We start from the raw sequence: 23869 nt of genomic DNA on the forward strand, positions 1-23869 counted from the left end.
TGTAAAATGGACCCACACTTGGGGAAACAGCACAACCCACAAGCCTTTCCTCCTGCCCACTGTCCTTCCTACCAGTGCATGGCAGCAGGTACCTTCTCTTTAGAGGACCCTTTTTAATTCCAGAATGCCTTTCTGCAGTTGGCTTCCTTAACTTCATTAGCGACCGTCACCTGCTGCTTTTTGCACGTGGCTTTAATTTCCTGCCCTGGCCTTTTTTGCTAAGCTTTTCTTTCTCCTGCTGAGCCCTTGAAGAAGAGAAGAGCAAGGGCAGGGCCGTCACTCTGAGGAGGGACTAGGTCTGATGATGGCCAAGAGAATCCTGCTGTGTGAATTTAAGGGATGCTCCATGTCTGGGCAGGGAAGTCAGAATTAACTGTTTCCTTCCCATGGGAAATGGCATTCACTCCCTGGTCTCACTTGGCATTTGGTGTCTTCTGTGTATGACCAGGGCTAAATCCAGGAGAGAACTCAGCTGTTTTCCCACTAATTAATGTTACCACAGGCAGGAACTACCTGACTCCTTGATGCCTGAGGTTAGAAGAGAAATTTGGCTTTAGAATTAGGGTGTTACGCTCCCTACATAGGTACTGGAGAAAGAGGTCTTTGAATGAGCACCCAAACAACCCAAGTGCAGTCATTGAATCCACTGTGTCAATAAAAAATGATGACCTGAATTTTGCAGCTGAAACTTAGTGGCTTCAGGAGCTTGGGTGCTTTAGACAGGGCTGGCAGATGTGACTGGTGCACAGAGCTCTCCCAAAATCCAAGGGTATGGTATATGGTCCTTGTGAGTTTAAATCTCCATTTATGTCTTTCAAAGGTACAGGTGCTTACCTGAAAATTATTTCCTTGGGTTCAAGTGTAGGCCCAGCTTTTTGGGACCCGGTTGCACACCCCTTCAGCCTGCTCACCCACTCCAGACTCCTCCTGTCCCACTTAGCGATGCTCCCCAGCACCAATCCCAACATCTCAGTTGGATCTGGGCACCCTCCAGCCCTCTCCTGGAAGCTGCATCATGCTGGAGGAACCCATGTAAGGCTCACGAAGCTGAGGATCAACTACTTGTGCCAGAACCTGGCACTGGCACTGGTTATCAAAGCATACACTTTGAGGGCAAAATGAAGTCTTTGATCACCTTCCCCAGCTGGTGGGGGACTGGGGAAGTGGTGGGGAAGTCTGCTCCTGTGGTGGGACTGCTTTTTTTCTGGCCATCACCAGCAGCATTTGCAGAATCCACTGGAAGCTCAGCAGCCCATCAGGCTTCTCACAGCAGCTCTGGTCCCACTGCCTGGCCCCTGTGACGCCAACTTCCCTGTACTTGGCCTCCAAACAGCTCTTCCCCACATCCCAACCTGTCGCTCGGCCTCCAAACAGCTCTTCCCCACATCCCAACCTGTCGCTCGGCCTCCAAACAGCTCTTCCCCACATCCCAACCTGTCGCTCGGCCTCCAAACAGCTCTTCCCCACATCCCAACCTGTCGCTCTCCCTCCCCAGCAGCCCAGTCAGTCTCCCGTGGCCCAAGTCCCACAAGTGCCAAGGTCATGCTCAGCTGGCTGTGAGAGCCCTGCCTCACCGAGCCCTGGGGGAGCCAGGGATTGTTTCCCAGCCCTTCCCGTGGCCTCCTGGCTTTTCCCTCTGTGCTACCATCCCCATCTCTCCCTTGTCCCACTGAGTTTCCTGCTGCCACGCCGTGTCCCTGCCCCATGGTTCCGTCTGCATCCCCTCGCCTGCGTCACGGCACGATCGCGCTCATTCGTGGGGCCTTCACAAACCCCGCTCTTGATTTCACACCCTGCTGCTCCTCTTCAGGGAAGGACACGTACCCATTTTTCTTTTCTTTTGATTCCTCCCCGCTCCCCTGTTCCTGTCCCAGTCTTAGGCCCGTCTGTCAAATTCACAGGCTCCGCTTTCAGCTCCGTTCCTCCCTTCCCTGCCCACCCTTACCCCTGTGCCAGACCCCGTTTCCCCACACCTCTTCTAGCGAGCAATGTGACTGTAGCTGCCTTGGAAACTGTTTTAACAGGTGTATCCCTTAGTACCTGGATTAATATACCTGCTTATCTCTTCTCCCAGAGATAATTTTTTTACACCGTAAATTAAACAGGGGAGGAAAGTCAAAAGCCAAAGGAATAGATTTATTTTTCGATGCTCTCAGTGGAAGGCCCTGCAAAAGTACATTTCAGAGCACATATATAATTGCATAGATGATTAGTGAAGCAGCTGGGGCAGTGGAACAGAAGTAAGGCTGCTGTAATTTGTGGAAGCAGTTTATCAGTAGGGCTGAAAATCATGCCCCAGCTGTTCTACAAAAGCCTGCCCTGTAAACCGATAAATTTTCTTACCAGTTCCTTGGCTCCTGTGCACTTTGTTTCCCATTGTTCCAGAGTACCAGCAAACACACATTTTGCTGGGAGGGGCAGGGGGTGGAAGCACAGGCATGTGAAATTTCTTGTTCTTGCTGTGAACACAAGAGCCTGCGGGGAGATTTCACTGACTTCTCGTGGCAGTGGCCCTCCCGGGAACAAACGGGTCAGGGTAAGGTCTCCTGAGTCAACTGAGGCTCCTGAGTCAAGGAACAGAGAAAACCCGTCTTGTGTTAAGAAATTTTTATTTGTCCTTTGGATCTGTAATGTAAGCACATAAAATTACAAGTGGAAGAAACATCATGCCACAAAATTGCATAGAATTTTTACAAAAATGTGAATTATGCCTCCGAAACAATCATAGATCGAGGAACCGAAAAAATATGTACATGTTAACTGGAATATTTCATCCTAGTTTGAAAGCAAATTATCAAGGACTAATCAATCACAGACACTATTAATACAATGTACAAGAGCAACACTGATTTCAAAGAAAGGCAAGCAATGATGTCCCTTTAGTTATCTTTCAGTGAATGTTTAGCTAATACATGAGCATTAATTAACATAATTATGAACATGTTAAATCTAAAATGTCTGGCCTTCATAAGAATTTTTAAAATTCTGTTTATACTGCCAAAACCAAGCTATTTTCAGTAGTGTAAAGATATCTGAAGTGCACGACCTAGTTTAATATAGACAGCTCTATTCTATACAGCAGAAAAGTCCACAATACAGCATTTCCACACATTCAACACGGAACAAGGCAAATACATAAAAGGCACAAGACTTGCACATCATAAAGACCCTTTTTTTTTTTCATTATCTTACTCTAGTTCAAGTAATATCAATATTAAATGATATCTGTTTCACTGAAATAGTTTGAACAATGCAAGATGTACAGGATTACACACTACCCTACACCTGCAGAAAGTGGCACTGTACAGATATAAAAAATGTGAGTACAGGAAATGGTCAAATACAAACGTACTGTAAAATGACTACAGCTGAGAGGTTACTCAATCCAGATTTATTTTATTTTTAAATATAAAGAAAAGGTTAACTGGCGTTCGCCCGAGTTTCTTTGAAGGCTGTGGTGAGGTCCTGGCTCCGCTGAAGTCCACGGGAGCGTAGCACTGGGATCCAAAGGAGCCAAGATTTTACCACGAAGCCTGTTCTGTACAACTGTTTCTATAATGCAATAGCCTTCAGTTTTAGTGTGAACACTGCTATCAGTTTACTCTTTTAATAATTTAGGCAATATGTCATTTGTACTTTATAAAATGCAGCATTACATCTCGACTCTCTACGTTTTCAATGAGTGATTAAGATTGATTTCAAAGTGCAAAACAAGGGTTAACAGAGGATTCACCTTTCCTAGCTTTAAGATGAAAGTCAGATTTTTGAATTTCATGTGCACTGATTTCATCATCATAAACCAGAGCAGTTTAATTCAAAATACGATCTCCAAACAATGTGCAATTTTTCTTTCTTTCTGCTCTTGAGTTTAAAAAAGAAACACCAAAATACTGTTTGTTTTCCAAGATTTGAACTTATATATATATACACCATTATTTAACTGAAAACTTAAGCTCGATTTGTATTTTATTGCTTAAATTTAAATAAAATAAGTTAGTTTAAGTACTAAAATCCTGAGGGAATTGGAAGTAAGGTAACTTAACTGTTACACTGTGTTAAAATGCCTCCCCATGTAATCGATTGCTTTCTCCGATTGCTTTTCAATACTAAGTAAGGCCCCGATCTTGCAAACGTGAGTGTGAACGTTCCTCCCCAAACAATTCCTGAGCCCAGGGGTGCCCAGGAAAACATGAGTTTGCAGGATCAAGCGTCTTGAGGCAAATCTGTGTCTTCTGAGCTGGTTTCTCCTTTGCCCTAAGGCCGAGGGGAAGGACTGCATTGGCTTGGGTACAAATAATCTGTCTGACACGTCTCGTAATTCCTGTTCCTGTCAGTATGGGAATCCAGAGAACAGCATTTCCTTACCTTTTCAAATATCCTGACTTTCACAATGTCTCTCTGTTGCCTGGTATAAGTTTCTCAGAATGTGCTGTTACTTCTCTCACGCATTATCACACAGTACACTCACCTTGATTGTTCTTATTTTAACAAGTCAGTTCAACGGATTAATATACATTTTTAAATAACAGTGATCAGGTTTTTTATATTTTGCTTTTAAATTTCAGACCTCAGTAAAACTGAACCTCAGTCTTAAAAATAATGGAAGATTCTGTTAAGATTTCAAATACTGTAGTCCTAAACATTTCATAATCCTATCAAATTCAGTAAGCTTAAAATATGATACTTAAAATCAATACTTCTGAGTCTGCAAAATATATATCAAATTTATATTCTAAAACTACTTTGATTTACAACACTAACACCACAAAAAGAATTCTATGATCCAATGATTATTCTATAGCAGTATAACCCAGATGTCGGCTTTCAGAAAGATTCGCTCTACTCACGCATCCCTGAAACATCTCATTTGGCCAGGAGACCACATCAACTTCAAATAGAAACATGCTGTGTGTGTGTATATAGACAGATGTGTGTGCACATATAGCTATATATATATATATATATATACAAACATATATGCACTCACACAGTGTAACAAACACAGAGGTACACAGACACCGACAACCTCCACGCAGAGTTCTTCTCTCCGTTTTCCTCTTCTCCCCACAGTTCCAAGGATTTTCAGCAGCAAATACATGTCTCTCCATGTGATAAACACAACAATATCAAGACAGCAAGCCACCAGTGCTTGCAAAGCTAAAAAGGATTAAATGTTTCAGTGCAAATGTAAAATGATGGTACAGCTGTCAAGGTGCAGTTATAAAGAAGGAAACAAATATGATTAAGTACTGTTATAATATTCTCCGGGATCTCTATTAGTTTGGAGCACTTTGCACTGGCACTTCAAAAGGAAATCTGCACACATTTGTCTCTGTACAATACATTGGTCTTCATTAAACATTCTTAACAGTGAACATGGCCAGAAAATTACCCATTGTAAACTGGGCCAAAAAAACCAAAAGAAAAATAAAGAGGAGAAGGTGGTTAACATATTAATTTTCCCATTGCAACTGCACTACGCTTCAGAATAACAATCAGATGAAGAATGAGAATGAAGACCTTTGCACGATACTTTTCATAAAGTGTTCCTTTGGGGAAATGTGCACTCGAATGCAGATTCCTCCTGCCTCCCGAAGCGCTGCGGTGGCAGCTCCCCCCGGGAGAGCGGAGCCGGGCAGCTGGGAGCGGTGTGCCCTGGCACACCCATATTGTTTCTGGGGCAGTTAAAAAGTAGTATCAAACACTTTCTCTGGATTCTCTTCTTCCAATTCCTCTTCGCTTTGCGGAGGTTTATGATTGGATTTTCCACTGTCGGATGCCAGGGAAGAGGGGGCAGAACTGTGGTCTCCATCTTCACTGATTTTCCCTTTCATGGCTTCCTGTACGAACTCCAGAATTTCCAAAGGCAGTCTTTTGAATTTGTCTTGATATTCCTGATCAAGTTCCACCTGCAACTACAACAAAAGAGACAAGCTGCCTTCAGGTGTATCTGATGTGATACAGTATGGGGAAAGTACCACACCAGGAGGGAGTGGGATATAATTAATAACACATTATTGCACTACTCAAGATTATATTCCTTTTTGGTTTTTTATATTAGCACCAAGCATCCAAAGCTCCCATTAATTTCCATGCAGTCATTGCAAAGCTAAGGAAACGTGCGGTCGTTTGTGCGTAAGGCTGGTTTTGGGTACCACCCTTGGGTACCCAAATCCTTCAAACTTATGTGGATTTAACTGTACTGGTGTCCATACTCCCACTGGCTTTCACAAGACCCAGTTCAAGTGCAGTATGGATCACGGATAAGCCTTGGAAAGAGCAAGGCCTTTATTAAGCTCCAGGTAGTTAATCACACATTAATCACACCACAAACGTTGCTCTCAGAACAATATAACAACTTTTGCCAGATTTCTTGGGGAGGAGAAACCATTAGGAAAAAGTCAGTTGTCACAGGGAGTCCAAGAGGGAGGGAAAACAAGTTTAAATTACATTTCTTAGGGCTGGATCATGGAAAGTTACATTATCTGATTAATGCAGTATGTGTCTTGGACATTACTGGGGAAAAAGTGTCGGATCATCAACAGGATGCAACAGGCATGCAGAAAGAAATCTGGCTATCGGTCTTCAGGAAGCAGTGGGTCCTTTCCCAGTATTTATTTGTACAGCCTTTGTTTTTAGTGCCCATATTAGGATCTGCACGATCCATGATTTAAAAAACATTAACGTGTATGAAGGTTTCCACTGAAGACAAAGCCAATTTTTTCATCATGACCAATACGAGCACAGCAGGAAGCAAAAGGGGTGAGTTCCAAAGCCAAATCCACTCCATCCATCCATCCATCCATCTACCCACCTTCTTAAAAAGAGGGAGTCAGATTCTGCTAACTGTAGCTGCAGCAATTTTGCAATAATTCCTTAGGTAATTGTATTCTCAGCTATGTATTTTTCCAGGATTTCCAGGATAAAGGTGCTATGAACTCTGATCCTTCAGCTCTGTGCTTGAGTCCCTCCTACGTAGTTCCAGGTCTCCTTCACCCCACTGCAACGGCTCTCACCAGGCAATACAAATTTTCACTTGAGCATCAGGACCTATACTAGTCTTTACCATCCTTGACCTGTCCACAGCATGTGACTTTACCACTACCCCTCCCTCTGAGCCCTTCCGATCCCATTCCCCATGCTTCTGTCCTGGTTTTCATCCTGCATCTCTGACTTTATTTTTGTGAGGCCTCTTCTCCTTTCTCCTGATGTGCAAATCAATGTCCTCAGCTCACCCGGTCTAGTTCTACATTCCTTAATTAGACAAATTCTGCAGCTTTTCTTCCTCAGGATCTAAGATCTGCCTTTTCCTTTTGGTTTCCCTGCTAATGCTCTTTTCCTGCCTTGTTTCTGGCAATTTTCCTGATGTTCTGGCCTCGGTTCTGCACCTCAGATAAAACCCAAGTCTGAGGCACAAACGGCTCCATTAAAATACATCCTGCCTCTAAAATACATAATTCTGTCAACTGTTAGCCACTACCACAACATCCTTCTTCTTTTGTTTTCTGGCTTTATGTCTAGATACAATTTTTTGAAGGGATGCTCTTTTTGTCTGCACTGTGCTATCAGTTCCACAAGTACAGGCGTTACCAGAGGGAACAGTGCCCTAGCGTGGCTGGCAGGGAAAACTCCCTAATGATCATCATCCCTCCCTGCCCGGCTCATCTCCTGCAGCCCGGGGAGCTCCTCAGCCCCTGAGAGACCACATCCACGCTGGTCAGAGTGATGGCAGCACGGCACTCACTGCAAATCCAAGGATTAAACCCTAGGGAAAAAGCTCTACCTCTGCGGTGCGATTGTGCTTTGGGTCACAGTTCATGGTTAAATACCGGCCTTGTTTAACAAACAGCAGGGAGGAGGGAGGGGAAGGAGAGTCCTTCTGTGTATTTGTGACAATTACCCAAAGATGCTATCGCAGTTAGAGGGAGATTTATGCCAGTCGTGGAACAAAGCATTCCCTGGATGACTCTGCAACAGCAGCGCTGGCAGAGGCTCCAGCTCACTGTGCCACACACAGCAAGTGCTGCTGCCTTCCCATGCTCAGGAACCTCTGAAGCCTCTGAGCTGCCCTGGCTGAGCACCCCACAAAGCCAGAGCTCCTGCAGGGAGAGGCAGCTCTGGGTACAGGAGTTTTTATAGATCTAGGAATCGTGGAAAAGGCTCCAGAGCACTGGAATACAGAGCTTTTTAAAACAGCATGAATTTCCTTACAGAGAACTGTCCAAGCCAGAGATGGGCTGCTGCATTTCCTCATCTCACTGTCACACGAGGAATTTGTGAGTTTTGGGCACCTCAGGAATAGAAGGAGGTGTGTAAAACTGTAAGTCAGGGAAAGTCTCCTGGCTCTCAACTTCCTTCAGAACCTTGATTTGCTTAATTAGGTTTAAGAGCAATAGAAATATTTGAAATCCCTCAGAAACTGAACGTTATCTGAACCCAGTGCAACCATAAGCATGTTGTTAGGTAACAATTGTGTCTGATATTCACCTCCTAAAGCGCCTCCAGTGGATAATCCCCCCTAAGTCGAGTGTTTAATAGGAATGACACAAATCTGGAACTACCTTTCTCTCTTCAGTGTCTCTAGAGACAGTCTATATAGATATCTAATCAGGAGAAGGGTGAATTTAGTTGGGAAGGAGCAGACAGTAGACAAGGAGGGTTGATTAAAACTGCAACAGTGGGTAAAAATTAGTTTTCTTTTTGATTTCAAAGGCACTGTCACTTCCCCTTGCTCAGCTTCTGACAAGCCCCTCAGATCCCATTCATTCCCTGACCCCCAGGCTGTCACACAGGACTCCACCTGCAACAAGGGGTGAGCCTCAGCACAACAAGCCATCCCACTGCCAGACCTGAGCCCTCACTTCCTCAGGGAGCCTGGGGCTCCCAAACCCAGGGCACTCCCACAGTGCCTTGACTATGTTCCTCCTCAAACCATCAGCTCCTGGCACAACACTGGCAAACGGCTGAGGGTCAAGGTTAAAGAAACAAGTTGCCTGCTTAAAACCAGCTGGCCCAAAAGAATCCAGCTGTTTTTCTTTTAAAAACCTCAGTGCCCTTCTATATATTCTGTGGCTTTACAGGGACATTACAGTTCATGGAAATGAGTGGAAAGCTGCCCTCCCAGCAGCAGCAGCAGCAGCAGTCACACACATCTGTTATTTGGCTCGCTGACAGCGAGACAAAGTGCCACGTTAGTGTGTGTAAGTCAAAACCTCTCTGCACAACCAGCACCACCAGGCTCCAGCCCGGCGTGGCCTTACTGCTCAGTTTGCTGTCCCCTTGGGTTGCTTCCCCTCACAAGTCCACCTACCCCAATTTCTCTGTTCTCTAGCTACTAAACAAGGTGACCTACACTTGCTTTTAGGATTTTGGAGTCAGACAAGGGGGGGAGTTGAGACTGATGATTAGACGGGCAGATCGTTATCTGGACCACTGTCCTCATTAACACACAACAGCCTCCTTCCTTCTGTTATCTCACTATCTGCCCTCTTATAGATCCTCTGTCCTCCCTTTAACCCCCAGCAAAAACAACTCATTAATGTCACCTCCACTCTGTTTCAGGATCCCAGGAGCAGTTGGCCACAGTATTTCTTGTTCAGGTAAATCTCACTCCCGTGGACTTTACTTACAGGCAACGAGTTAATACTTTAAAATTCGGAGCCGTCATTAAGTGGGGTCCTTGGGGACAGGAGATGAACGTGTCAGTCACTGCTGACAGCTGTGGCCAGAAGCTCTAACTCCTGAGTGTGTGCTTCTATCTACCTACCCTTTATCTTTTTACCCGACAGTGCCAGTTAAAGATCATCAGCTGATGCTCACATCAGCTTTGCAAAACCCGGGTAAATATCAGTTTTATTATCTGCAAAGTGCAAAAGAAATTAAAGTAGGTAGAGATCAAACCTACCAGTTCGAGGTGCCAGTTTGGAAGGGCTCTCCCCACTCTGTTTACATGATCACTTATCAAACTAGACAGACCAGCACAGGCTTGGAACAGGCCGGAGACCACTGGGTCTCCATGGATCTCCCACTGGATACGGTGAGGATTTGATTGTGCCTGCCCTGCCTCCATTAGCTGAACCCCACAAGGGGCTCCTCAGGGAAACCATGCCCGAGGGATCCCTTTGAGCCCAGGCAGAAGTTTGGCAGTGCCCCCTCGTGCCCCGGGCAAATGCCATCACCTGCACCTTGAGTAGAACCAGCACAGCCCCGAGCTCCAGGGAGCTCCAGGGACAGACCAGGAGCAGGGTTTCACACTCCAGAGCTCCTGGCAGCCAGCCAGCTGATCTGCTCACACTCCCTCCCAATTCAAAGGGCTCTTCGGCATCCTCCACCACAACTGCTCTCCAAAAAGGGTCATCACTCAGGAAAAGGCCTTGCAACCCTTCCTTGGAATGTGGGAGGGGAAAATCACTATGGTTGTTCAGTTTAAAGCAAGGAAAAGGCACTCAGAAAAGGAAACAGATGGGATTATTAAAACTATTTACATTTAAATTACAACAATAACCTGGCTGCTGTTGTTAAAACTAACAACTGAACAGCAGAACACAGCACTAAAACCAGCAACTGGGATCAATAAAGAATTACAGAGGCAGAGGTTGTGGTTTTAGATGATCCTGATCAAGCCCCTGTAGACTTTCACATACTTGCACCATGATCTAATGAACTTCTGTTTCCACCAAGAACAAAAATAAAATGATCACGTGGAAAACTCAGTGTGCTGCCAACACGAGTCACCAGGAGGGCTCGAAGACAAGAGGTGGATACACAGCTGGTGGATACACAGCCCTGCTTCCACCTCCTCCCCCCACTCCGGCAGCCCAAGGGAAAGGGAAACTCTGGGGCAAAACATGTCCAACCCACCTCCCTTCCTGCGACACCTTTGAAGTCATTAATGGGAACGTCGCTGCTCCTTCCCGTTGGACCTTGAAAGGGGCGTTTGGGAAGTTAGTAATGCAAGTGGTTTTCCAAACAATTTTCCCCTCTCTTCCTTCCCCGAGCAGCTGGAGATGCCACACACTTGGTGTGCACCCTTCTCCTGATGTGAGATCCCATTGCCAGAGGCAGTTTTGTGACGCAAACCCACCGCGCTTCCACACGGGCTGGGATTCGTTCCGGCTCCCGTGTTTTTTAAAAATATTTTTTCAACTCAAAAATAACGTAAGGGTCAACACTTAAGAAGCATCTAAATAATTAATCTTCAACCAAAAATGCTTTGAGGAAGTTATGTGTGAAATACAATTGGTTACACATTTTGGGGGAAAAAAACCTCACTAAAATGCCATTTTGTTGAATCAAAAACATTAAGCGTGGCCATATTTGTTTTGATGAAGCTCTTCCTCTCCCAAAATTTGATATGATTCCAAATAAGTCACTTTTTTAAGTCTCAGATTTTCCATTCCACTGGGAATTTTTTTGTAAAGCCAGTTCTTTGAGTTTTGTGTTTCTGTTATCTTTCCTTTTAAATCTACCTTATTTTGTTTCCCCAATCACTTTCTTTCCCTGAATAATGCAGTAAATTATGAAAGGAAAATTATCAATAACCCAGGTAAAAATGCCCTCTGAGGACTGAACAGTTTGCTATCTTCAACAGTCTCTGACAATTTCCAACAGCAAACTCTTTATTCTTAAGTTTTTAAAAAGGCTTTTCACAGTTTTCGAGTTGAGATTCCAAATGTGAGACATTTCGAAGTTGTGCCATTTCCCCTTGAGGCAGAGGGCAGCAAAATATTTTTTAAAAATTGCCTTTTTTTTGGTATTTGGTTCTTGCATTTATTCACCAGTTGAAATGTGATACTAATTTGTATCCATAACTGCCATGGCACGGCCCACATGCAGGATAACATTTAATTCCACATAAACAGTACCTGTTCTTTTTGTCTTACTGATGAGAAACTCATCCACATTCATTTCTTCTGTGCAATTTCAGCACAATGTATTTTGGCAAGAGGCAGTAACTGGTCACTACACAATTCCTAACAAAAGGGGGGCTGCAACCTCTACAGGGAATTTCTGTTTGGGAAAACTCCCGTTTTCCTTATCCCATGTCATTGGAAATGTTTATTTTGTTAACGCCAGTAACACTCATCTTTTCACTGGCCAGTGAAAGCACATTGCAACAGAAACACTGGTCAGAGATTGGGGCCCCTTTCTCACTCCTCCCCTCTTTCTCTAAATGTGCTAAAGCTACAAATACTTATTTTTCTTCCTGCAAATGTTTGACCCATGAGCCTAAAGATAATTTTAAATAGAGGATTTGGGGCTTTTAAGCCTGCATCAGACAACAAATATGCGTAATGTCAGCGACCTCAATTTAGCTTCCAAAATAGCACATAGAGGACTCCCAGATTAAGGGTACAGAGAGCAGGAAAGCTGCTGTTCCTCTGCTTTTCATTTTCAGAGCTTACTTAATTAGAAAGCCATTCTGGAGGGATGCAGCATTAAAAGATACATGAGCAGCAAGAACTTGTTAAAAGCAGATGGAGGCTCAATAACAGGGAGAGTGAAATTGAGGAACAGAGCTCAGGGATCAAGTGATTTATAGGCAGCAATTTTTGTTTAATTGGAAGCAGTAGGAGTTTCTTATTAAGGACCATGTTATTCCCTCCACTGGGCAGATTTCTGCTGGGAAGGCAAAGGAGTAACCGCTGCTCAGCTGCCCTCACGCCCCACGGGCACAGTCCCTCTGCAGCACTTAGCTGGGGATGGGGACTTCAGGTGGCAATGTGGGACTCCTCTGCAGGACCTTTCCAAAACTGATATGCCCATCTCTGCTGTCTGGGAGAATGGCCCAAAGAAAGCAGCTGGGAACAGCAGTTTCTTGGGCAGCCGTTTGTCCAGGCCTGGGAAAGGAGTTAACTCTACATGTGCAGAGAGCACCAAATGCTCCCCTTTTTCTGCCAGTGACATCAAGCAAGTGCACAAAGGGATGTGCTACCACTTTAACATTTGGGCTTAACAAAGCTGCTCAAGGACAACAAGCTGAGCCTGAAATGAAACTGTTCAGGTAGCTGAGGTTGTATCTCAGAAGACGCTGGAGTGTGGAATCATTAAAGGAAGCCTGAGGGCACTGGGTGTCAGAGCTGGCCCAAGGAACTGCCCTGCACTGGGTAACAACAGCCAGGGTGGGAAATGTCTTTATGCTGCCAGGAAAGCTCCCATTAGTGATCCCTGTCCTCAGACAAGGACGTCTCCACTCAGTGTGAGCCCACCACTGCATTTTCAAACAATGGTTACTTTTCAGTCTGTGGGAGACACAAGGACACCAATTCCAGGACTTGCTCTCTGCCAGCCCCACCTCACACCCCTTTTCTCCCCTAGTCCTTCACACAAGGTCAAACACACCAAGCAGCTCTTCCCACCCCACAAAGTCTCTATTCCTGAGACCTGGCAGGGGCACTTGTCCAGGAGCAGCTGTATTTTGACTGACCCACTGCTGCCACCCCTGCCTGCCTTCCTGTGGCAACAGGTTGCACAGCCCAGATATTCTCCCTCAGAAATTGTCCCGAGACAGGCTTGAAAAAAATCAGTAACACTTGAGGCATGTCACAAGCCAAGGAGTCCAGAAACCAGAGACTGTGTTATCTTGCCTTACACATACACTCCCTCTTCAGCTTCCCCCCTTATCTGCCATGTTTCAGCTCGCTGTCTCTTCCTATTAAAGCAGAGGTGATTTGCACCACCTCCCCGAGGTACAACAAGTCCCCATATAAATGAGTCCCTCTCATACCTGCTGTCTCAAGGCACTAGACTGCAACCTTAGGGCCTTCATCAATCTTTGTCTCCACCTTTATTAACTGCAACCTCAATTAAACCAATGGGACTGCAAGGAAACCTGGGACCTGGGCTCTTGGATTTTAATGCTCTCATAAAGAAACCTGTATCTACTTTCTGTGCAGTAAACCAACATTTATTCCAAGAGCTAATTAAAAAGTAAATGTTTGAGTGATGAGGTGCCCATCAGCGCTACCCAGGTTATAGCTTATAGTGAATTCTGTGGGAGGATTTTCTCCACAGGAACTCTTGTTTCCCGTTCCTCCAAAAGTACAGCTGTTTATTCTCATGCAAAGCCCTGCTCTGTGTCTTGCAACCTGTATACTTGGAATTACTCTTCCTTCTGATCACTATGCCATGTAATAGTTTCCTTTTGTGGATAAAATGCTTTCTTAAGCTGTCAAGTGGTTCTCTGATGACTCCATAAATACGTGACCTATGCATCTCATGATGCATATGAATAAAGATAATTTGAGCTGGTATGAATGGGGAAAAAAATCCCCTTTCTTTGAGCATATATAACATTTTAAGGCTAGCTTCTGCTCCTTTTCATCATCACTAGAGTAAGTTAGCTTCACTGTAAGCAAAGGAGAATTCTCATTTTCATCAGTTTCAATGCAATAAATCCAGAGAAACTCCACTGAAGCCTCATCTATCAGCAGATACTGCCCCTGTTTTATTGGAGTGGATCCAAGGTAAATAACTGGAGTGACAGAGCTCAAACAGAGCTTCTTAACTGGTCCTTTTTTAAAGTGCTGTCCATATTTTGGACACTGTCTGCAAAACAAACAAGAGCAAAAAAATCAGTGCATCCATTACCTTCTAACGAGCGATTTTTTCCACTTCCAAGATGCCTCCAAGGCAGCCTGTGAACAGGCAGCTGACTGTCCAACAGCACAGGCTTTGGAAGAGCAGCAGTATTGTAACTCTCATCTCAAGAGGTCATAACAGTCCCTTGGAAACTCCTTTTAAATGACATCTTGAGGTTAGAACAGCAACAGTATATTCCAGAAATATTTCAAATCCCGGGAGGAGCGAAGGACGGGGGACTCGGAGCTGTGCAGCACCATGGCAGCCGAGCAGGATGTCCCCCCCAGGGGGGGCCTGGAATTCACAGGACCACTTTACATATAATGTGTTTTGCCTAAAAGTAGTGCTGTCCTGCAAAGTGAGAGATTCTGGCTATTTTTGGAAGAGGAGGGACAAGAAAAGAAAGTTTCAGGCGCTTAAGGCCTCCTGTGTGAGGGCTCAGGAGCTGATCCGAAAAAAAGGTGGTGGATCCCTGACTAAACTGAACTCTGAATTCAGTTTAACTGAACTCTGAATTCAGTTTGACAAAGTGCTCTCCAGTCTCTCCATCCACCTTGCTGAGAGAGAATTACAGTGTTGCCTGTGCCTGACTCTTGGCAGGACATCTCCAACAGGGCCCATCAGTATCACAGAAAAGTCCCTCTGAGCACAGAGATTTCTTCTCAAATACGACAACGGGGAAGGAAATAAATAATCTATTTCTCTGTCTCTCTCCAGTGGCATCACTGTGCTACTCAAAGCAAAAGGAAAAGTCACCCTTTGGTTAAGTCTGGCTCCTCCTTTCCCTGCCATACCCTGCTCTGCCCTTCCTACTCAGCCCTGACTCTCAAGTTTTGAGTAATAAGAGCTCCTATGGCACACTGAGGTCTGTGTATCTCGAGGAGGCATCTTTCCTAAAGTACAGGCTCACTGTAATTTCCATGTCATTGATAATTGCCAGGGAACTGCATGGAGGTTTAGAAGCGAGCCATCACTAGGCTCAAAAATAATCCCACTGGTAAAACCCTCTGCTGCACTTTGAAGTTTACCTTGCCACTGACTGTGGCTCTCCACGTCAGAAAGCCTCTGCAGGATGGAGCCTCACTGAAAAGTCTGCTTGGAAAATTACTGAGCAGTCAGTCCTTCTGTTAATATCCTGTTAAAAATGGATGTTTTTACACTAGGAAGCAAGCACACTCTGAATAAAGATCAAAGCCTTAGAAGTTTCTTTGAAAATCTTTTCAAGTAGTTGTGGTTCTGTAATCCCCTGTAACAACGAAGGCTATTCCAAAATATTTCCTAACTCATTAACAACATGAATCTGGCTTCCTCTTTACTATTAGCAGAGATGTGCATTGGCTCTCCTCAAATGATGAGCCAATTTAGTGACAGATCCATTCTTTTTTTACATAAGCTAATGAAAAAAAAAATCCATCCAGAGCCTGGCAGAAATTTAACAGCAGAGACAGAGCTACTATCCCTCATTTTCCATTTTCCAGAAATGACGGCTCGGTATTTTGGCCTTTGTACTTCCAAGGGTCAGGAAAGTTTTGAGGCTGAGTTTTAACAATGACAAAAAGTTGGGACCTGATTCAAATTTATGTACTGATGTATATGTTCATTGTTATCTAATGACCATCAAATGGAGATGCATCATTGCTACTCAGGGTTCTGAGGCTGGGATGTTTATGGCTGCTCTGTGTTTATATACTACGATTATCCTCACATCTCTCTACTTCCACCATGAGCTCATCCATATTTCCACCACTTCTCATCATTTCATGCTGCATTACACAACACACTTGTTTGGTTTTTTGGGTTTTTTTTACATGTGAAGCAAAACCAGAGTCAAATTAAACTGCAACTCTTAAAAACTTTAGAGCTTAATGGAAGAGCAAACTGCCCAGAGGTTCAACCTAATTAAAAACAGCCTGAAGGTTTTTACTTCACGATACTACAATGAAACTTAAATGGAAAAACCCCTCCTCTTCTTGCCTGCACTGCTATTACTGGATTAAGTAGTACTGTGCAATGGAAGGTTAACAGAGCCATCCTCATGATTAAGTTCAAGGGATTAATATTTCAGTTCAGTTGTTTTTTATTTAAACATTTTTTCCAAAGGTCATATTAACGCTGACTACTGCAAACTTCAGCAACTCTCTGGTTACCCATCAAGTTTAAATGACCCATGCACAAAACTGTTTCAGTGATGCTCAGCAAGTATCCCTCAATGCAAAAATTGACATATAAGGTAATTTCATACGGGCAGAAAAACAAGACAAAGCCCGTCCCACTGCTGCACAGAGCAGCTCGAACTCATGCCTGGCAAAGCACATCCCCAGAGTTCACTTCAGTCTTCAGGACAGTGACTGGCTTTGATGGGTTTTGGGTCTACAGTCCTGGCAACCACATCAGCACAGATGCAAACTGCCCAGATCAATTGAAGGAACCACTGGCACAAAATGGAATGAAGTCCATGCTCCCTCCCCAGCAGAGATCTGGGGGTAACCTGCCTCACAAAAGAGAGGTGCAAAAGCTGTGTCTGACATTCGGGATTTTCACTGTCTTGCAATTTAAGCAAACTGCAAAGCATGAAAGAGCCTGGAAAAGGGACCAGGCTGCTGCTTAAAATCCAAGCTCCAACAGACCGGTAGAGATAACAAATTCCCACAGGACACGTGTGTGTCACAGCACTGACTCTGTGCTGTGGCACTCTGGCCACCCTGCCAGGCAGCTGCACACCCTGAAGTCCTCATGAACAGATCTCTCAATGATATTGCCAAAGGCACCACTGAGCTGCGTGCTCAGACCTTACTGTGGCCAGGAAAAGGGATAGGCAAATTCCCTAGAAGCCAGCAGAGACAGGAAAATAGGGGGTACTACAACTTAAAAGCAGTGGCCACAGCACGAGGAGGTCACGCTGGGGCCTCACCCAGACCTCAAGCCCTACTGCAGGAACAGGGAGCTGCTCTCCTGACATCAGCGTGAGCTGGATTTGGTCCCTGGCTTCTCTCCTTCCGAGTTAACACAGTTCATCAAAGTTTAGTTCACTGGAGGGTCAAGCCCGAGCTGAGATGAATCTCATGGAACTCCACTAAGCCCTTTGCTTTTCTTTCCACAGAGAGGCATGCCATCAAAATGCCTAACATGATCCCCTCAGAGCCCCACTTTGTTTTTAATCTGATTTCATTTATCTGTATCACTATTGGTAGCTTCTATCTTGGAAAAGTTTTGTGCCGTGCGAAACCTTATTTAAGGGAAAAAAAAATTGGCAGTAGAACAAACCCTCTTTTCATTATAAGAACTTATCTTTTTAATGCTCTATCAGTGTTTTATTATTATTTCGGTACTTGACATCTTCCAAAAGCATTAAAAAGTTCTTGAGAGGCCTTACAGCTTTACAGTGTATTCTCTGATGCCAATTCTGATCACAATCTTGTTGAAGATAAGCTTAATGAACGCTAGAAAAATAAAGGCCTTTCATAAGTGATCAAGTGATTTGAAGAAGCAAAAGAATACTTTAAAAACATGGGTTGCTTGCTTTAAAGTTCTGTTTAAAATATGTGTAGAGAACACATCTTTGTTGAGGACAACAGAAATCATCTGGAACTAGGGTGGTTGACAAGTACCAGAAATAAATGAGAGTATTAAATTGCAAAACCCCCTTTTAGAACAAGGACTATAAAATGTCATCTTTTCCCAATCTCATGGAAATGCATTTTAGAACTATAGAAATACCGACAGGCATTAAATTTAGTGATGGCAAGTAAATAATTAAGTCATCTGATACTCCAAATAACAGTAAAAAGATTATCCTGAGTTAGTTACAGAAGTTATTCCTAAAAAATTCGTATCACTTATGTTATTTAAACTTCCTTGCATATCAATTAGTTTGAAATAATAAGACTTTAGGCTATCCATTAATTGCAGCACTGTTGGCACGAGCTGTATTTAAAATTATGCAATGAAAATTAAGCTGAAGCACCAAGCTGCCTTGGCTAACAGAAAAAGGTTTCCTCAGCCCCTCGGATAAGGCAGGAGAGCTAATGGGGGCACTGAATTCCCAGGGGAGCTCTTTCTCAGTTTGCTGTTCTCTCTTGTCACGTGTTAACACCGACTGCTGAGGCCACAACCCGTCACCCACGTGTTTAACCTGCAGGGGTGCATCTCCAGTGCATTCATTTCCTGAGCCAACACTGTGGCTGTTTCCAGGCACAAGAGAAAAACACTCCAGTGATTAATGCAAAGGAAAGACAGCAACATACATAACCTAAAGCAGGGCTGCTTAAGGAGATTCTGCAATGGGATCATTACAAATGCAACAGATGGGGAATTTAAATTGTTAAGTTACTCCTTCAGAAGTCAGGGGGAGGCTGGATGCAGAGGAATACCTGGTCCATACATCAGGAGAAGACAGCAATTTTAGCTTCTCTCTCTCCTGCTGCTATGGCTCCAGGCTCTCCAAGAAGCCTTCAAACCACTCTTTTAAGTCTTGCTGTCTTTGCAGAGCAGATCTGAGGACAACTGGATTTCTCTTGTCTGGTCACACACTGCTTCCCTGATAACACTGGAACTACAGCTTGGCATTTGTACCACTCCAGCTGGCTCCTGCTGGCACCTGCCAGAGGCACAGCGTGGGCCTGTCCTCAGGGCCTGACCAAGGGAAGGGATTACTTTAAAAAGTGCAGCCATTCACCGATAGGTGTTTTTTCCCCAAATCCTCTCTGCCTGCAGCATGGATGAGGAGCCAAAGGCAGCATTCAGCTGGCTCAAACACATCTTGGGAATGGTGTCTTCCTTCCACAGAAATTAGAATCCTCAAGCACGGGTTTATATCTCTGAACTAAATCTGTGTATGAGTTGCAATCATTAAATGGCAGCTGATATTACAAGAAATTAACTCCAGTCCTTAAAAAAAACCAAAAACCACTTCAAAAGTAAAAAAGCTAAGTAATAATTTAAAAATTTGAATTAATTTTCAACCAATTAGTATTTTCAAGTGGGAGCTGCAGTAGTGCCTGTCTGAATACAAATGGGAATGAAGGGTACTCCAGGCCAAGAGGAGATGTTAACACTGACATGGAACTGGGGAGAAGTTACTGCAGGATTTATTCCATTATGCCATGGAGAGCACGAGCCCCTGCTTGGAATTACAATGATTCCCTGAGAAAAAGACTGACAGTGAGCCATCATTCCCAGGAGCTCCTGCCATTTCCCTGTTGTTTGGCATTACAGGCTCGTCTGTCTCTCACACCTCCAGCAGCATCCAAGCTATGGGATATAAAGTGTGTCAGTAAAAGAACAGGGAAACATTTAATTGCTGCCAAGGCCATCAGTCCCATCAGGAGCACTGATTTCTGAAACCTGAACTCTGCCCTGAAAACTGAACCTGCAAAATTCTCAGCAGAAAGGAGCATTTTAAGAGCAGAAATATTAACTACAGAGATCTCACCAACCTATATAACACCCTGATCCAAACAAGGCACTTCTAAATATACTAATAGAAATAATCTAAAGAAGGACCACAGATAAGTGACTGTGACCTGTTTCTAGAAATACTAACCTTTGGTATCAGCAGGCTGTGAAATAATTTGCCCCCATGAGCTCCACACCGTATGTTTTATTCAGGCATTGACACCTACTCTGTGAAAATAAAGCTGTTGGAATGTGAGCTTCCACAACTGCAGCACCATTCCCACAGGCCATGCAGTAATTAAACGTGGAGGCTGACACTGTACTGCGCTGAACTGTGTGCAACAGCCAGCAAAAGGCTTCCAACATTCCAGGTTTAGAACAAAGGACAGCTTCAGTCTAGACAACACCTACACATGGCTGGAGCCCCGCTGGAAAGCCACCATGCACTTAAGTTGTTCCTATGAAACAGCTTAAAGGGTGAGGGAAGTGCAGCAGTAGCTTTTTAGGCCCTACTTTTTAGAGTTCTGATGAACTGGCAAAAACATCCTCGTAGAAAAGCCATTTTGCACAGAATTTAAAAAAAAAGTTGCATGTTAAGACCAGACTTGTAACTCTACATTCTTTTTTATTTTCTGTCTCAAAATTTGATCTTAAGTTTCTACTGCTGACAAACAAAACTGTGAACTAAATTCCTCCTGTAGCTTTCTAACATGTAGTCACTAGAGGATTCAAACAGTTCCTGAATGAAGCTGTAATTCAGGCAATTCTCTAGATTTCTGCCCAGCTATTATTGTGGCTTAGAAGGATTCTGTGCCTTTCCAGCACAGAAATATTCTCTAAGGTCATCAGTTTGTTCAGCCCATAGCCAGTGGTTTTCTACACCGGAGCCAGAGCTGAGACACTCCTTTCTGGCCTGCAGGAAAAACTGACTCTCTTCTCTGCCTGCCCTCTCCTGTCCAGGTACTTCAAAGCATTCCAGATGCCTCGTCCTGTGGATGCAGCAGTGAGAGCTTAGAGCACAAAAGGGTGGAATAAAAAAAATGTTTCTTCATACCATTCTCGTATTTGCTTTGGAGCGAGGCAGACCTCGGCATGATGGATTCCTTCCCCCCATTTCAGAGCTCCCTGAGTACTCGGTGCCAATCCATTTTGTTTCCCAGTTTCCTTGCATACATCGGATACACTGAATGGTAATTCCACCATGCAGAGCTTCTCCTAATACCATTCCCTTTGCACAGTCTATAAGGCTGAAATCCTGAGAGCAGGATGAGGCCGAGGACAGAAAAACTCCAGTGGTGTCAGAAGTGGTTAACTGCTGCCACAGGAGGTTCTTCTCTGAGGTCTGATTTCCTTCTAACTGGGCAGGAGCAATTGGATTTGCCCAGGTCCCCACCATCCTCCCAAGATATCCTAATTTGAGGCAGGCAGGAGATGTGAGGTTGGCCTCATATTATTTAAAGTGTAAGGGATGTATGAGGAGAACAGAGTTAAAACAAGTACTTCTGCTTTTTCAAATGTTCAGTGAGTTGTTTCAAGGCAGCTCATCTCTATTCCCATCCTCCTGCTTTTCAGGAAAGGAAGACAGCACATCCCTCAGGAGGAGAAATCAATATTCTCCTGTCACTTACACACAAACAACAAAGAAATCCCAGTTCCCTAGTGAGCAATTGCCAGTTTAATTTTGCCATCTTCAGTAAGTCTCTCTTCTGAATACTGTCAAGGTGCCAACATATTCATTATGGGCTCTGTTTTCTTTTGTCACAACTACTGTGCTCGGGAAACACACACTTTTAGCTGCCTTGCCTGTGTCCAAGAGGAAAACAACACATGAAATCAAGGCCCCACCTCACAGTTTTAATCTCTAACCTTGCCACAATGAGAGAACTGAACAACATTTGCAATTGTGTTATTTTTAACAAGCATTTGAAAAAAACGATCCTTATTATGCAACAGTAAAAACCTTCAAATAAACCATAAGCATGTCATGGTGTGTATAGATACACGTGGGGGTTTGTGTGGCCAGAGAAGGGTGATTCACAGCAAAAAAAGCCTGACAAATCAAGTTATAGTTGCTTTATAAATCCAACTTAGCACTTGCCTTTCAGTAAAGTATAGAAGTCAATCTGTACTGTGCAAGTCACAGCTGGTTCTGTCTTTCTTACCAGCACACGTCCATAGAAATACAGACATGGTAAGTATTTAAAAAAACCAAAACCCCCAATACAACCCCCCTAGACAGGCAAATAAAAGAACCCAGGGGAAAGCCCGAGGAACCCCCACAGTGGTGCTGGCCAGGGAGCAGAGCAGGGCTCCCAGCAAACCTGTGCCCTCCCTGCTCACACTGGGACCAGCAGCACCCAGGGAGAGGAGCAGTTCCCAGGACGGAGCCTGAGCTGTCCCTGGGAAGGACTGAATTACAGGACAGCCTGTGGGAGGGGGTGAAAAGCCACAGGGGGATGTTCCACAGCAAGGAGGAGCTGCAGCTCTCCTGAGAAGGCTCCTGTTCCTCCTGCACACGTGAGTGAGCTGCACCCCAGGACACTGAAATGCAAACACTGCCTGCCTGGCAATGAACCAAAATCCTCTGCAGCCAGGTAACCGCAGCAGGAAGGCAGGATTTGTTACCAAACACAGCCCTCACTGAGAACTGTGGTGGTTCTCTCCTCAAAGGCAAGCAAAGCATCTCAAAGCATTCCAGAAGAAAGCAGTATAAAGTGAAATAATAAATAAAAATACAAACCAAGCAGGATTCCCTGATTCAGTGACAAAGGTGAGTGGCTTAGCACTACCCCCTTGACAGTGAAAGCCCAAGACCTCCTGGCACGGCTGTGTTTACAGGAGGATACAGGAAGTTTGCTTACACATAATCATGCCTCCTGATAGCAGATACACCTGAAATAATACTCTGTTCTATCAGCATCTTCTAATCATTAGGCCTTCCATAAAGCAATGAAAGAAACTCTCTTGCTTTAATCTACTTTAATCTTTCTTCCAGGCTTTGCCTGCCTTTCCCCAGTTGTCTTCTGTTCCCTTCCCCCTCCCTGAAAAACTCACTCTCTTACCTTTAAATCTTCCCCTTTAGGCTTCACTAATCCTGTTTTACTGATTCACATTCATCAGTTCTTTCTCTTTGTACCCCAATTCTTCCTTCTGCTGTGATGCCCTGGTTAATCCCTTCTTTATCCCTGTACTCTGGTGTCCCAGATGACAAATCCTTAATTTATCTGCTTGGAAAGCTTAATCTTCAGAGGTACCCAGAATTCCTACCTTTCAATACCTTTGCCCATCTCATACCTCCACATTCAGAAGCTCTCAGTTCCTACCCCCACATCAATTACCTTTTCAGAGAGATGTTTGGTGGTGCCTGGTTTTCTAACCTGAGAGTACTGCAGCTACTGTGAGCAGAGAACAGAGGACATTCCCATGACCCAGAGGGCTGTGCCAAGGAAGCTGGTACAATCATGCTGTTACACACAGCCCCTGACCACTGCACTGAGGTGGGGCAAAAGCAGCAGTAAATAAAACAGGCAGGGAGACAATGGGGTGGGGTATGATAGGAAGAAGCCACAAATTGCTTTCACGGTATCAAAAGGATGTAATGGTCAGTGGCAGCTTATGTTATGCAGCTAGCAGGTAATAATCAGGGCTGTTATTGCTCAAAGATTTCAGAAAAACCACCAGGCAGTAAATTGTGGATGCTCCTGACTTAAAGTTTTGACATGTAAAATGAAAACAACATCAGCATTACTGGATAAAAAGGGGAATTTTTCACTCACTTTCACTATAGTCTCACATTCCATTTCTACTTCTGTTTTTCCTCTACTTCTTGTTCTTCTATGCTCTTTAAAACAAAACCAAGGATCATTTCAATGTGATGTGATGAACAATTACTCTA

The 23869-nt window shown here is 44.2% G+C and overlaps 1 long non-coding RNA gene across 1 annotated transcript; it reads right to left on the reverse strand.

The window, feature by feature from the left end:
* Positions 1–2592: 2592 nt before the first annotated feature.
* On the reverse strand, positions 2593–23869 carry LOC108507000. The gene is made up of 2 exons (XR_001877926.1): positions 23751–23869; positions 2593–5915 (listed from the first exon to the last, which is right to left on the reverse strand). It is a non-coding gene; the product is annotated as an uncharacterized LOC108507000 (long non-coding RNA).

This window comes from Lepidothrix coronata, unplaced genomic scaffold (genome assembly GCF_001604755.1).
Source record: "Lepidothrix coronata isolate B3197 unplaced genomic scaffold, Lepidothrix_coronata-1.0 Scaffold234, whole genome shotgun sequence".
Taxonomy (NCBI): domain Eukaryota; kingdom Metazoa; phylum Chordata; class Aves; order Passeriformes; family Pipridae; genus Lepidothrix; species Lepidothrix coronata.